Below are 10,345 nucleotides of genomic sequence, written 5' to 3'. Positions count from 1 at the left end.
GGCTGGGGCCAGCCATTGGGAGGCCAGCGATCGGGGGGTGGGGCGGAGGCGGTCGAGCCTGCGATGTCCGGGGAGGAGAAGGGGGAAGACATGCCAACAAGTCTCCTGTATACTGGGAGATCGGTGCATGCCCAATGGCCCCCTGAACAGTCTGCTGCTGGCCTCTCGAGCGGGATTAGGCTCCACCGCCACCCCCACTCCCATGACGTGAATTGCTTGACAGCCTCTGTAGTGCATAGAGTACCATAAATTATCAAAAGTCAGCTCACCCGCCCTCCTGTTTTCCTGTCCATTGGAAACTTAGAATTTTTGGGGGAAAATCGCACCCTACATCTCAAAATGCTTCTTGTTCGCGATATGAATTTCATTATCTCTTTCTCTCATGTTCCTTTTAGCCTTTTCTTTTATGCTCTCGCTCTCTTGCACCGTCATATTCTCTTTCATAGCAATATAGTCCTTTTCTGGAGTGAAGATGCACTCATCTCCTGCAACAGTCTGTTGTGTCCCAGACCTGATGCTGGGTCCTACCTTCCCTCCCAGCCTGGCTCCATCCCCCATCTGGCTCCGCTCTGTCTGCCCCATGAGACCCCGCCCCCTCAAGCCCTACCCCTTTGGCACTGCCCGGTGTCCAATGGGCACTGTCAGTGTGCCAGGCTGGCACTGCCAGGGTGCCTGGTGTGCAGTGGCAGGGTGCCAGGTTGGCAGTGCCAGAGTGCCATTTAGTCCAATATTTCCACAGGAAAACCAACTTCTTCCTTTCAAATTGGCCCCCAACCTTTAGCAGCAACCGGATTGTCCAAATTTCAATGGTCAAGAGAGTGGCTGAAAGTCTCTTAAGGTCCTGCATTTGATGACTGTTGTATTTCTATGCTTGCTTAATGGAAAATGTATTAGTATACAGTGAAAAGTATTGTTCTTGCGCGCTATACAGACAAAGCAAACTGTTCATAAAGAAGGAAGAGGGCGCAGCAGGTAGTGTTACAGTCAAAGTTGGGGTGATATGAGGTAGGGCTATTCAAAAATCTGATGGCAGCAGGGAAGAAGCTGTTCTTGAGTTGGTTGGTACGTGATCTCAGACTTCTGTATCCTTTTCCTGATGGAAGAAGGTGGAAGAGAGAATGTCCGGGGTGTTTGGGGTCCTTGATTAAACAGGAACATAGTGTCTATAAGCACATACAATTGCATTTCGCCAGGAAGGGGCTCAAAACCATGACTTGGCATTATTAGCACCACGGTCTGACCATCTGAGCTAACCAGCCAATTATCTTTGATCCCTGCTGGTGTGGACCTCCACTGGCGAGGGAGGAAACATAAGTGAGCTCGGACAATACCACCCCGGGCTCGCTAAATAGATTGAAATAGGGTAATGAGTATTCTAATCAGCCTTGCGCCGTTCCCCAGAGCGAGGCTGAACTCACAGCACCAACTGGTCGAATGAATCTCCAGTGTGTTTCAACAACAACTTAGATTTAAATAGTGGCCCTAATTCTCCGATGCCACCGCTGCCAGCGAGAACGGAAAATTTGGCTCAGACTAATCTCCATTCATAGCAGCGGAACCGGAGAGGTTGGAGAATTCTGGCCAGCATCTTGAACGCAGATAAACATCCGAAGGTGCCATACAGAGGCAGTGAGAGAATAGACACCAAGGCAGAAATCCAGCGCATTGTCTGTGAAAAAACCTCATGCTTTAAAAAGAGAAGATAGCGCAAGAGTAAAATTCTGCACTAAACTACATCTACGTACACAAGACTGTTTTGCATCTGGTTACAGAGAATAAGATAAATTGGTCGTCATGCCATGGATTGCAAACTCCGATTGGACATAATCTGGAATCAATCATAGAATACCCAGGTGGCAGAAGGAGACCATTCAGCCCATCGATCCTGCACCAACAACAGTCCTACCCAGGCCCCAATCCCATAACTCCACATATATACCCTGCTAATCCCCCTGACACCAAGGGACAATTTAGAATGGCCCATCAACCTAACCAGCACATCTTTGCACTGTGGGAGGAAACCGGAGCACCCAGAGGTAACACACGCAGACACGGCAAGGACGTGCAAACTCCACACAGACAGTGAGCCGAGGTCAGAATTGAACCCGGGTCCCGAGCGCTGTGATGCAGCAGTGTTAACCACTGTGCCGCCCTCTGGAAGGTTTCATCATTTGACCTCCAGCCCCCACTCCCTCCCCACAAGCTGACACTCACACCTGACATATCTATCTTTGAGACATATTGAAAACCAGACTCTATTGGATGCTTCCTAACTGTTATCCAAATTGTTCCCATCTCAATTTTTTCTAGAATTAATAAACCAAAGTGTTGAAAGAAAATGAAAACTTCATAATTTTTATTGAATGCCTCTTAGTTTTTCTTTCTGCTCGATTGCTTACAGAATTGTTTTTTAAATCTCGGAGGCTTCAGGATGATTGGTGAGTCTAAGATTCATGCCTTCACTGATCCAGATAATTATACAGAAATAGGCTCAGCACTCCCGTTCCTCCAATGTTAGAAAATCTCAGAATAGAAAAGGATTTCCCAAAATAAGAGCGTCGTTTGAATCTGTGACAAGAAAAATCAATTTATAGACTCGATTTATGGTCAAACATCTCACCCACACATACTGTCACTCACACTGTCACACACACCATCACTCACACAGTCACACACACACACACAGTCACACACATACAGTCTCACACACCCCTAGCAGAAGTCAGACCAGCGCCTCTCTGTTCTCACTGCTGGATGGCACTGTTGGGCAGGTGTAGGTTTCCTCCTATAAGAATTTGAATCTTGGGTGAAAAAAAAATCACTCACTGCAGGGATTTCATAGAAAAAAACAAGAAAAAGAATGCATCAAATATATTCCTGCATAGATTCCACCCCCCACCCCCACCCCCAACCCCCAGCCCCAACTTCTGTCCCACTCCTGGAGATTCAAAATCACAGCTGTTCTTGGATGACAGTGCAGCTACTGAGGTGAAAATGCTTCATTTATGATGGTGCCGTCTGAGTGACAGAGACACAGTCAGAATGGAAATAATCCAATACACGTTACAGCCAACTGAGTACTTTCGAGATATAGTCACAGAGTGGACACTTGACCCTGCATGAGCATTTCTGCCATAAAAATACAAAAATAGCTAATTTTGTTTTTACTCAGCCAACACCAAGTGTTAGTGGCTCAATATATCTGCTGCTCCAGTTCCATGTACAAACTCAAGGCTGTGCCGCTGACATGTGTATGAAAGGCTGTTCTGATCTTCCATTTATACTTGCAGGTACGGTCAGCAGGTACGGAGTTAGGTTGATTGGCCATGATAAATTGCCCCTTAGTGTCAGGGAGATTAGGAGGGTAAATATGTGGGGTTATGGGGTGGGACCTGTTGTTGGGCAGGCTCAATGGGCCGAATGGTCTCCTTCAGCACTGTAGATTCTATGATTCTATAATGGTATCGACTTACACTGTTGTAAATCTATCATCATTTTATTTTAATCATAATTACAGGATAAAGCACGTACTGGACTGCATTACACTCAAGGTGGCATACAGACTGTGCAGCATGTTACACACAGCATGATGTATAGTCAGGACTGTGGCATACAAGGAATAGCATCTAACCCAGAGTGGGTTAAATGCAGGCTGACTAGTATCCTGTGTATCACATGTATTGCAAATGTTCAAAGTTGTTCAAGTTGCAACATATCATAAGCCTTCAGAAGGTTAAAAATGTTATAAACTAGGCACCTTAATATACGTCAAGCATCATTTAAACATTCTTGTTTCAGGTTTTCTTAACTCAGTGTCATATGCCGCAATATATTGTTTGCAATGTTGTTGCCATACTTTCCTTTCACCAAATTTTACTGTGTCTCCTCATAGAATGTCAGAATCCCTGGAGTACAGAAGGAGGTACTATAAAACCCTATGGGCTTTTCCAACCTCACCCACAGCTGGGATTCTCCAGTCCTGCTGCAGTGAATGGAGTTTTGCCTGAGTACAGAAGGAGGCCATTTGGACCATCAAGCCTGGACCGACAACATTCCCACCCAGGCTCGATCCCCATATTTACCTTACTAATCCCCGTGACACTAAAGGGCAATTTAGCATGGCCAACCAACCTAACCTGCACATCTTTGGAGCATGGGAGGAATCTAGAGCACCCGGATGAACCCACGCAGACATGGGGAGAATGTGCAAACTCCACACAGGCGGTGACCTGAGGCCAGAATTGAACCTGGGTCCCTGGCGCTGTGAGGCAGCAGTGCTAATCACTGTGCCACCCTCTGTTTGCATTTCCTTTTTAGTCAGGTTTTTAGTTTCTACCACGAACTCTTTGCCCTTGCAAGTGGTTCCATTCCCCCCTATATCTTACACCACAATAGACTATTCACAACCTCAGCATCTCCTTCTCCCTGTTCTGAGTTTCCGACTTCATAGCTTTTCCATCACAAAGACCATCTATCCCATCTTGCTAACATTCCCTGTCTTCACCCCTACCTCAGACCAACTGCTGCTGACTATATCCCACTGCTCTTCGGCCTGGACTATCACCCTCCACAACCTACAGTTCATCCAAAAGGATACGGACCCAAGTGCTGGAAAATGGGATTAGAGGTGCTTGGTGACCGGTGCAGACATAATGGGCTGAAGGGCCTCCTCCTGTGCTATAAAACCCTATGGGCTTTTCCAACCTCACCCACAGCTGGGATTCTCCAGTCCTGCTGCAGTGAATGGAGTTTTGCCTGAGGGCCAAATTCTCCATTCTTGCAGCAGCGGGCGTGAACGGCCAGAGAATTCCGGCCTGTGACTTGAAAAGTCTGCAGTGCAAATCCTATCCCGCACCAAGTGCCACATGCTCATCATTCCTGCCCTCATGCTCTGCATGGGCTCCAATGTTTCAAATTAAAAATTCAGAATGCTGCCATTCATGTCTCTTCTCGTCATATCTTTTGTTTCTTTACTTGGCACATTATCACTGCCTTTGGCCTTGCACAATGAAACCTTTTGTCCTTTAATATCCTCCGCTTCACCAATCATAGACCTTTTCTTTTGTTCATCATTCCACCCTTGTTCCTTTCACTCGCTCAGAACCTATTGTATTTCTAACCTTTCCCACCAAAAGGTTCAGCTGGAACGTTAGCTGTTTTTCTCTCCACAGCTGGTCCTGTATTTCCAACACTTTGCTGTCTTTACTTCAGATTTCTGGCACCTGTATTTGTGTCTGTAATAATTATCACTCTCGCATTCAAATTCCTCTGTGGCCTCTCCCCTCTCTATAAATGTGTCCAAGCACCACCATGTCATCACTCCCTCCCCTTAGCCAAACATACTCTGCCTTTCAAACACTTCCTCCTCATTCTGCTTGATCAGTTCCGGCCATAGAATCCATAGGACCATAGGATCCTTACAGTGCAGCAGGAGGTCATTTGACCCATTGTATCTGCACCAACTCTTCGAAAGAGAGTCCAGGCCTATGCCCCCTGGCCCCAACCCCCCCCCCAATATAATCCCGTGCATTTACCATGGCTAATCAACTAGCCTGCACATCTTTGGAGTGTGGGAGGAAACCGGAGCATGCAGAGGAAATCCACGCAGACACGGGGAGAATGTGCAGACTCTATACAGACAGTGACCCAAGCCAGGAATCGAACCCAGGTCCCTGGCGCTGTGAAGCAGCAGTGCTAACCAGTGTGCCACAGTGCCACCCCGTGTTTTTGACTGAGGAATCCACACTCTAGAATTCCTTCCCTAGAAACTCTCCGTCTCCATTTGTCTCATCATCAATATGCTGCTTAACATCCAACCTTTTGATCATCACACACGACCTCTCCTCTTTTCGCTCTATGCTACTTCTCACTTACACCTCCGTGAAAGACCTTGGGATACTTTCTCCGGTAAAGTTAACATAAAAATGCAGCTTGTTGTAGTGCAGACCTTTTGTCTCTGATTTTCCATTTTCTTTACAGAGGTGGCTATGGGCAGTTAGATTGACACTTCATCTGAAGATAGTTCTGTGCTGGCGAAGAGAGGGTTATGCACCCGTTGTGTTAGACAGTTTCTATATTGTTGGGACTGGTGTCATTTCAAGGCATTTTCAGCATTTTCCATTTTAAAACCTCCAACATCTGCAGGTTTTTAAATTCCCAATTTGTCCCTTTTCCTCGGCTTATTTTTGTGTTTCCCCTCAGCATTGTCAATATCAGCTATTTTGTTCTCTTCATGCTTTTTTATTACTTCGCTGATATAAAGAACAAAGATCAAAGAAAATTACAGCACAGGAACAGGCCCTTCGGCCCTCCAAGCCTGCACCAACCATGCTGCCCGACTGAACTAAAAGCCCCTACCTTTCCAGGGACCATATCCCTCTATTCCCATTCATTCATGTACTTGTCAAGACACCCCTTAAAAGTCACTATCGTATCTGCTTCCACTACCTCCCCCATATGATCTTTTAGATTATCTAATAATTTCCTGCTTTTCTATTAAACCGCTTGCTGGTGATTAAACCCATTAACATCCCCTCAGTGTTTAGTTGCTTCACTGCCTTCCTCTCTTGTTCCCAACCATTCTGAATGTGCTAGTTTATCTTGCAGATGAAATGTTATATCTAAACTTTCATGTGTTTCCTCTTTACTGATACTAAATGTTCCGACAAGGAACCATTGCTAAATGTTCCGATAAGGCTAAGGAAATTTGGCATGTCAGCTACGACTCTCGCCAACTTCTACAGACGCACTATCGAAAGCATTCTTTCTGTTTGTATCACAGCTTGGTATGGCTCCTGCTCTGCCCAAGACCGCAAGAAACTACAAAGGTCGTGAAGGTAGCCCAGTCCATCACGCAAACCAGCCTCCCATCCATGGACTCTGTCTACACTTCCCGCTGTCTTGGAAAAACAGCCAGCATAATCAAGGACCCCACGCACCCCGGACATACTCTCTTCCACCTTCTCCCATCGGGAAAAAGATACAAAAGTCTGAGGTCACGTACCAACTGACTGAAGAACAGCTTCTTCCCTGCTTCCATCAGACTTTTGAATGGCCCAGAATGGTGGAGATCTTTCTCTACACCCTAGCTATGACTGTAACACTACATTCTGCACTCTCTCCTTTCCTTCTCTATGTACCATATGCTTTGTCTGTATAGCGCGCAAGAAACAATACTTTTCACAGTATACTAATACATGTGACAATAATAAATCAAATCAAGATGGCTATTTCTAGTCATTTTTCCTTTTCTGTGCCTACTTTGGAGACATGTGCAACTGCTGCACCCATCAAAGAAAGAATTGCCCTAATGTAGCACCTTTCACAATCTCAGGACAATCTCAAAACAATTAAGTACCTTTCAAGTTGTATTCACTGTTGTAATGTAGGAAATGTAACTGGGATAGGCACACAAGATCCCACAGTCAGTGATGAGCTAATGAGCAGATCAGCCTGTTTTGTGTGTTTCGGGGGAGTTCTAGTTCTGAGGAATTCAGCCACAATTCTACAGCTGATAGCTTTGCAGCATTGGCTTCTCAGGCAAGTGCAAACACAAATATCTGAAGTTGCGATCCCTCTTGTAATAAGCAGAGTTACAATTGTAACAAAACCATCGTCAGGAGGGTAAAAGTGACCTGTCTCATGTCAGTCTAAATTAAAGGTAAAATATTGTGGGTACGGAAAATCTGAAACAAAAACAGAAACTGCTGGAAAAACTCAGCAGGTCTGGCAGCATCTGTGGTGAGAGAAACAGATATGACTCTTCTTCGAAAATCAGTTCCAAAGAGAATCAAAGAAGGCCTTGATTTAAAGATTCATCAAAAAAAAGACAGTGCCTCTGGCAGTGCAGCAGTTCCTCCATGTGCCAGGGACCTGGGTTCGATTCCCAGTTTGGGCCACTGTCTGTGTGGAGTTTGCACATTCTCCCTGTGTCTGCGTGGGTTTCCTCTGGGAGCTCCAGTTTCCTCCCACAGTCCAAAGATGTGCGGATTAGGTAGATTGGTCATGCTAAATTGTCCCTTCTTGTCAGGGGGACTAGCTAGGGTAAATGCATGGGGTTCTGGGGATAATGCCTGGGTGGGATTGCGATCGGTGCAGACTAGATGGGCTAAATGCACTGTAGGGATTCTATGATTCTGTGTGCTCACGTTTGTGCTCAAGTGTCCTGAGTGGGAGTTGTCTGCTTTAGAATGACGAAGGCTGGTTCTGGTGTCGTTTGCCGAAAGAGGGTGGGAATAGATGTTTGCCAGATCACGAATTTGAGCAGGAATGGTGTCCACTTATTTTCAACCCTACTCAAATTTCCGGTGGATCTGGGACAAGTGATGGAGGTTCCTGTCCAAAGTTAGTGCTAAACAAGAGGGCTTGCTCCACTTAACTGGCTGGCTGTCAAGATCTAAATACAACTCGGCGACTTGGCATCTAGCTTTGCTAGAGAAGGACCAACAACTCGCATTTATATTTATCTTTAATGTGTTTGCATCTTTAATGTAGAAAACATCCCAGAAGGCCTCACTAAAATTTAATGGATGGTGATGCGCGATATAACACATGAGAGGCTGGATGTACTCGGGAAATAAAGGCTTTTATTGCCAACAATAACAGAGCTACCATATACAGTATACGATCCCAGACTAAAGGGTCACCAGGCAGAGCAGTGACCTTTATACCTCTCCCAGGAGGCGGAGCCGACTAGGGTGTACCATAAGGACTATATTAACAGGTAGAACAGCCCAACCCTAACCCCAACAGTAACATATATACAGACTCATAGTGCTGGCCAGACCATGGCTCAGCACTACCTGGTGGGAACCAACAATGGTTCACCACAGATGGTGAACTAAAATGAGAGACATTCAGAGAGATGGCCCAAAGCTTATTCAAAGAGATTTGTTGCCGAGAGGATCTTAAAAGAGTGAATGAGACTGGCGAGGTCTCAGGGTTTAAATGGGGAAGTTCAGAGCACAGGGCCTAGGTGGCTGAATGCACCATCAACAATGGTGGAGGTGTGGGACGAGGGGGAATGTAATAGAGGCCAGTGTTAGAGGAATAGGTGTGGTGGGTGTGATGGGGCTTGGAGGAGGATACTGAAGGCCACAGAAAGGATCTAAATGTGAGGATGATGGTTTAAATTGGAGGCTTTGTGTCCTGTGAGACAATGTTGGTGAGCGTGGACCAGAGTGATACGTGAGCAGGACTGTGAGGGATGGGATGCAGCACTTTGGGTGAGCTGACATTTACAGAGTGTGAAAGAAATGTGGCTGGCAAGGAGAACACAGTAGAAGTAGAGTCTGATGGTGACTAAAGTCTGAATGAGGGCTTTAGCAGCGGTGGAGAAGCTGAGATATCTGCAATCCTCTAATGCTGGCCTCTAGTGCATTTCCAAGTATAGTCCCTCCACCATTGGTGGCCGTGCCTCCAGTTGCCTGGGCCCCAAACATTGAAATTCACCCCCTACGCCTCTCTACTCGCTTTCCTCCTTTAAGACATTCAACAAAAGCTCTCTTTGACCAAGCTTTTGGTCATCTGACCTAATATCTTCTTATTTGACTTGGTGTCATATTTTGTTTTATAATGCTCCTGTGAGGTGCCTTAGAACCTGAAAAGTGCATCATAAATGTAAGTTTTTGTTGTATTACATGCAGTCCTGTAATAGGAAGATTACTGGAACCCTGGGGAAGGTGCAACATGGATTCACAAAGTTAGTAAGAAGTCTCACAACACCAGGTTAAAGACCAACAGGTTTATTTGGTAGCAAATACCATAAGCTTTCGGAGCGCTGTTCCTTCGTCAGATGGAGTGGAAATGTGCAGCATCTGACGAAGGAGCAGCACTCCGAAAGCTTATGGTATTTGCTACCAAATAAACCTGTTGGTCTTTAACCTGGTGTTGTGAGACTTCTTGCTGTGTTCACCCCAGTCCAACGCCGGCATCTCCACATCTTCACAAAGTTACACAGAGGTATTATTAATAATGGGGTAAAATAGGGGCATACGCACTGGATAGAGGGGTTGATAGGAAATTGAACAGAATTAAAAAAAAAATACTTTTCCAATTCAATCAAAGTCCAATTCAGAGTCTCAACAAGTTGAGACATTTCCGATCCAAGCTGACAAGACAGGGCTCTCACCTCCTGTCTTAAGCCTGATCTACATGAGCCAAGCTGATTGGAGTAGGTGCAGACTCACCTCCTCCAAGGCTTGATCTCATTTGCATCTTAGCCAAAAGACGAAATTGAACAGAAATGTTCTATGTTATGACAGGGTTTGACAGGGTCAATAGTAGAGTTATTTCCAATGATCAGTAAATTAGTATCAAAGGAGCAGACACTTTTCTTTTGCACTAG

The sequence above is a fragment of the Mustelus asterias genome, chromosome 16 (assembly GCF_964213995.1).
Source record: "Mustelus asterias chromosome 16, sMusAst1.hap1.1, whole genome shotgun sequence".
Taxonomy (NCBI): domain Eukaryota; kingdom Metazoa; phylum Chordata; class Chondrichthyes; order Carcharhiniformes; family Triakidae; genus Mustelus; species Mustelus asterias.
The sequence above is the reverse complement of the archived record's forward strand: the minus strand, read 5'-3'. Positions refer to the sequence as shown.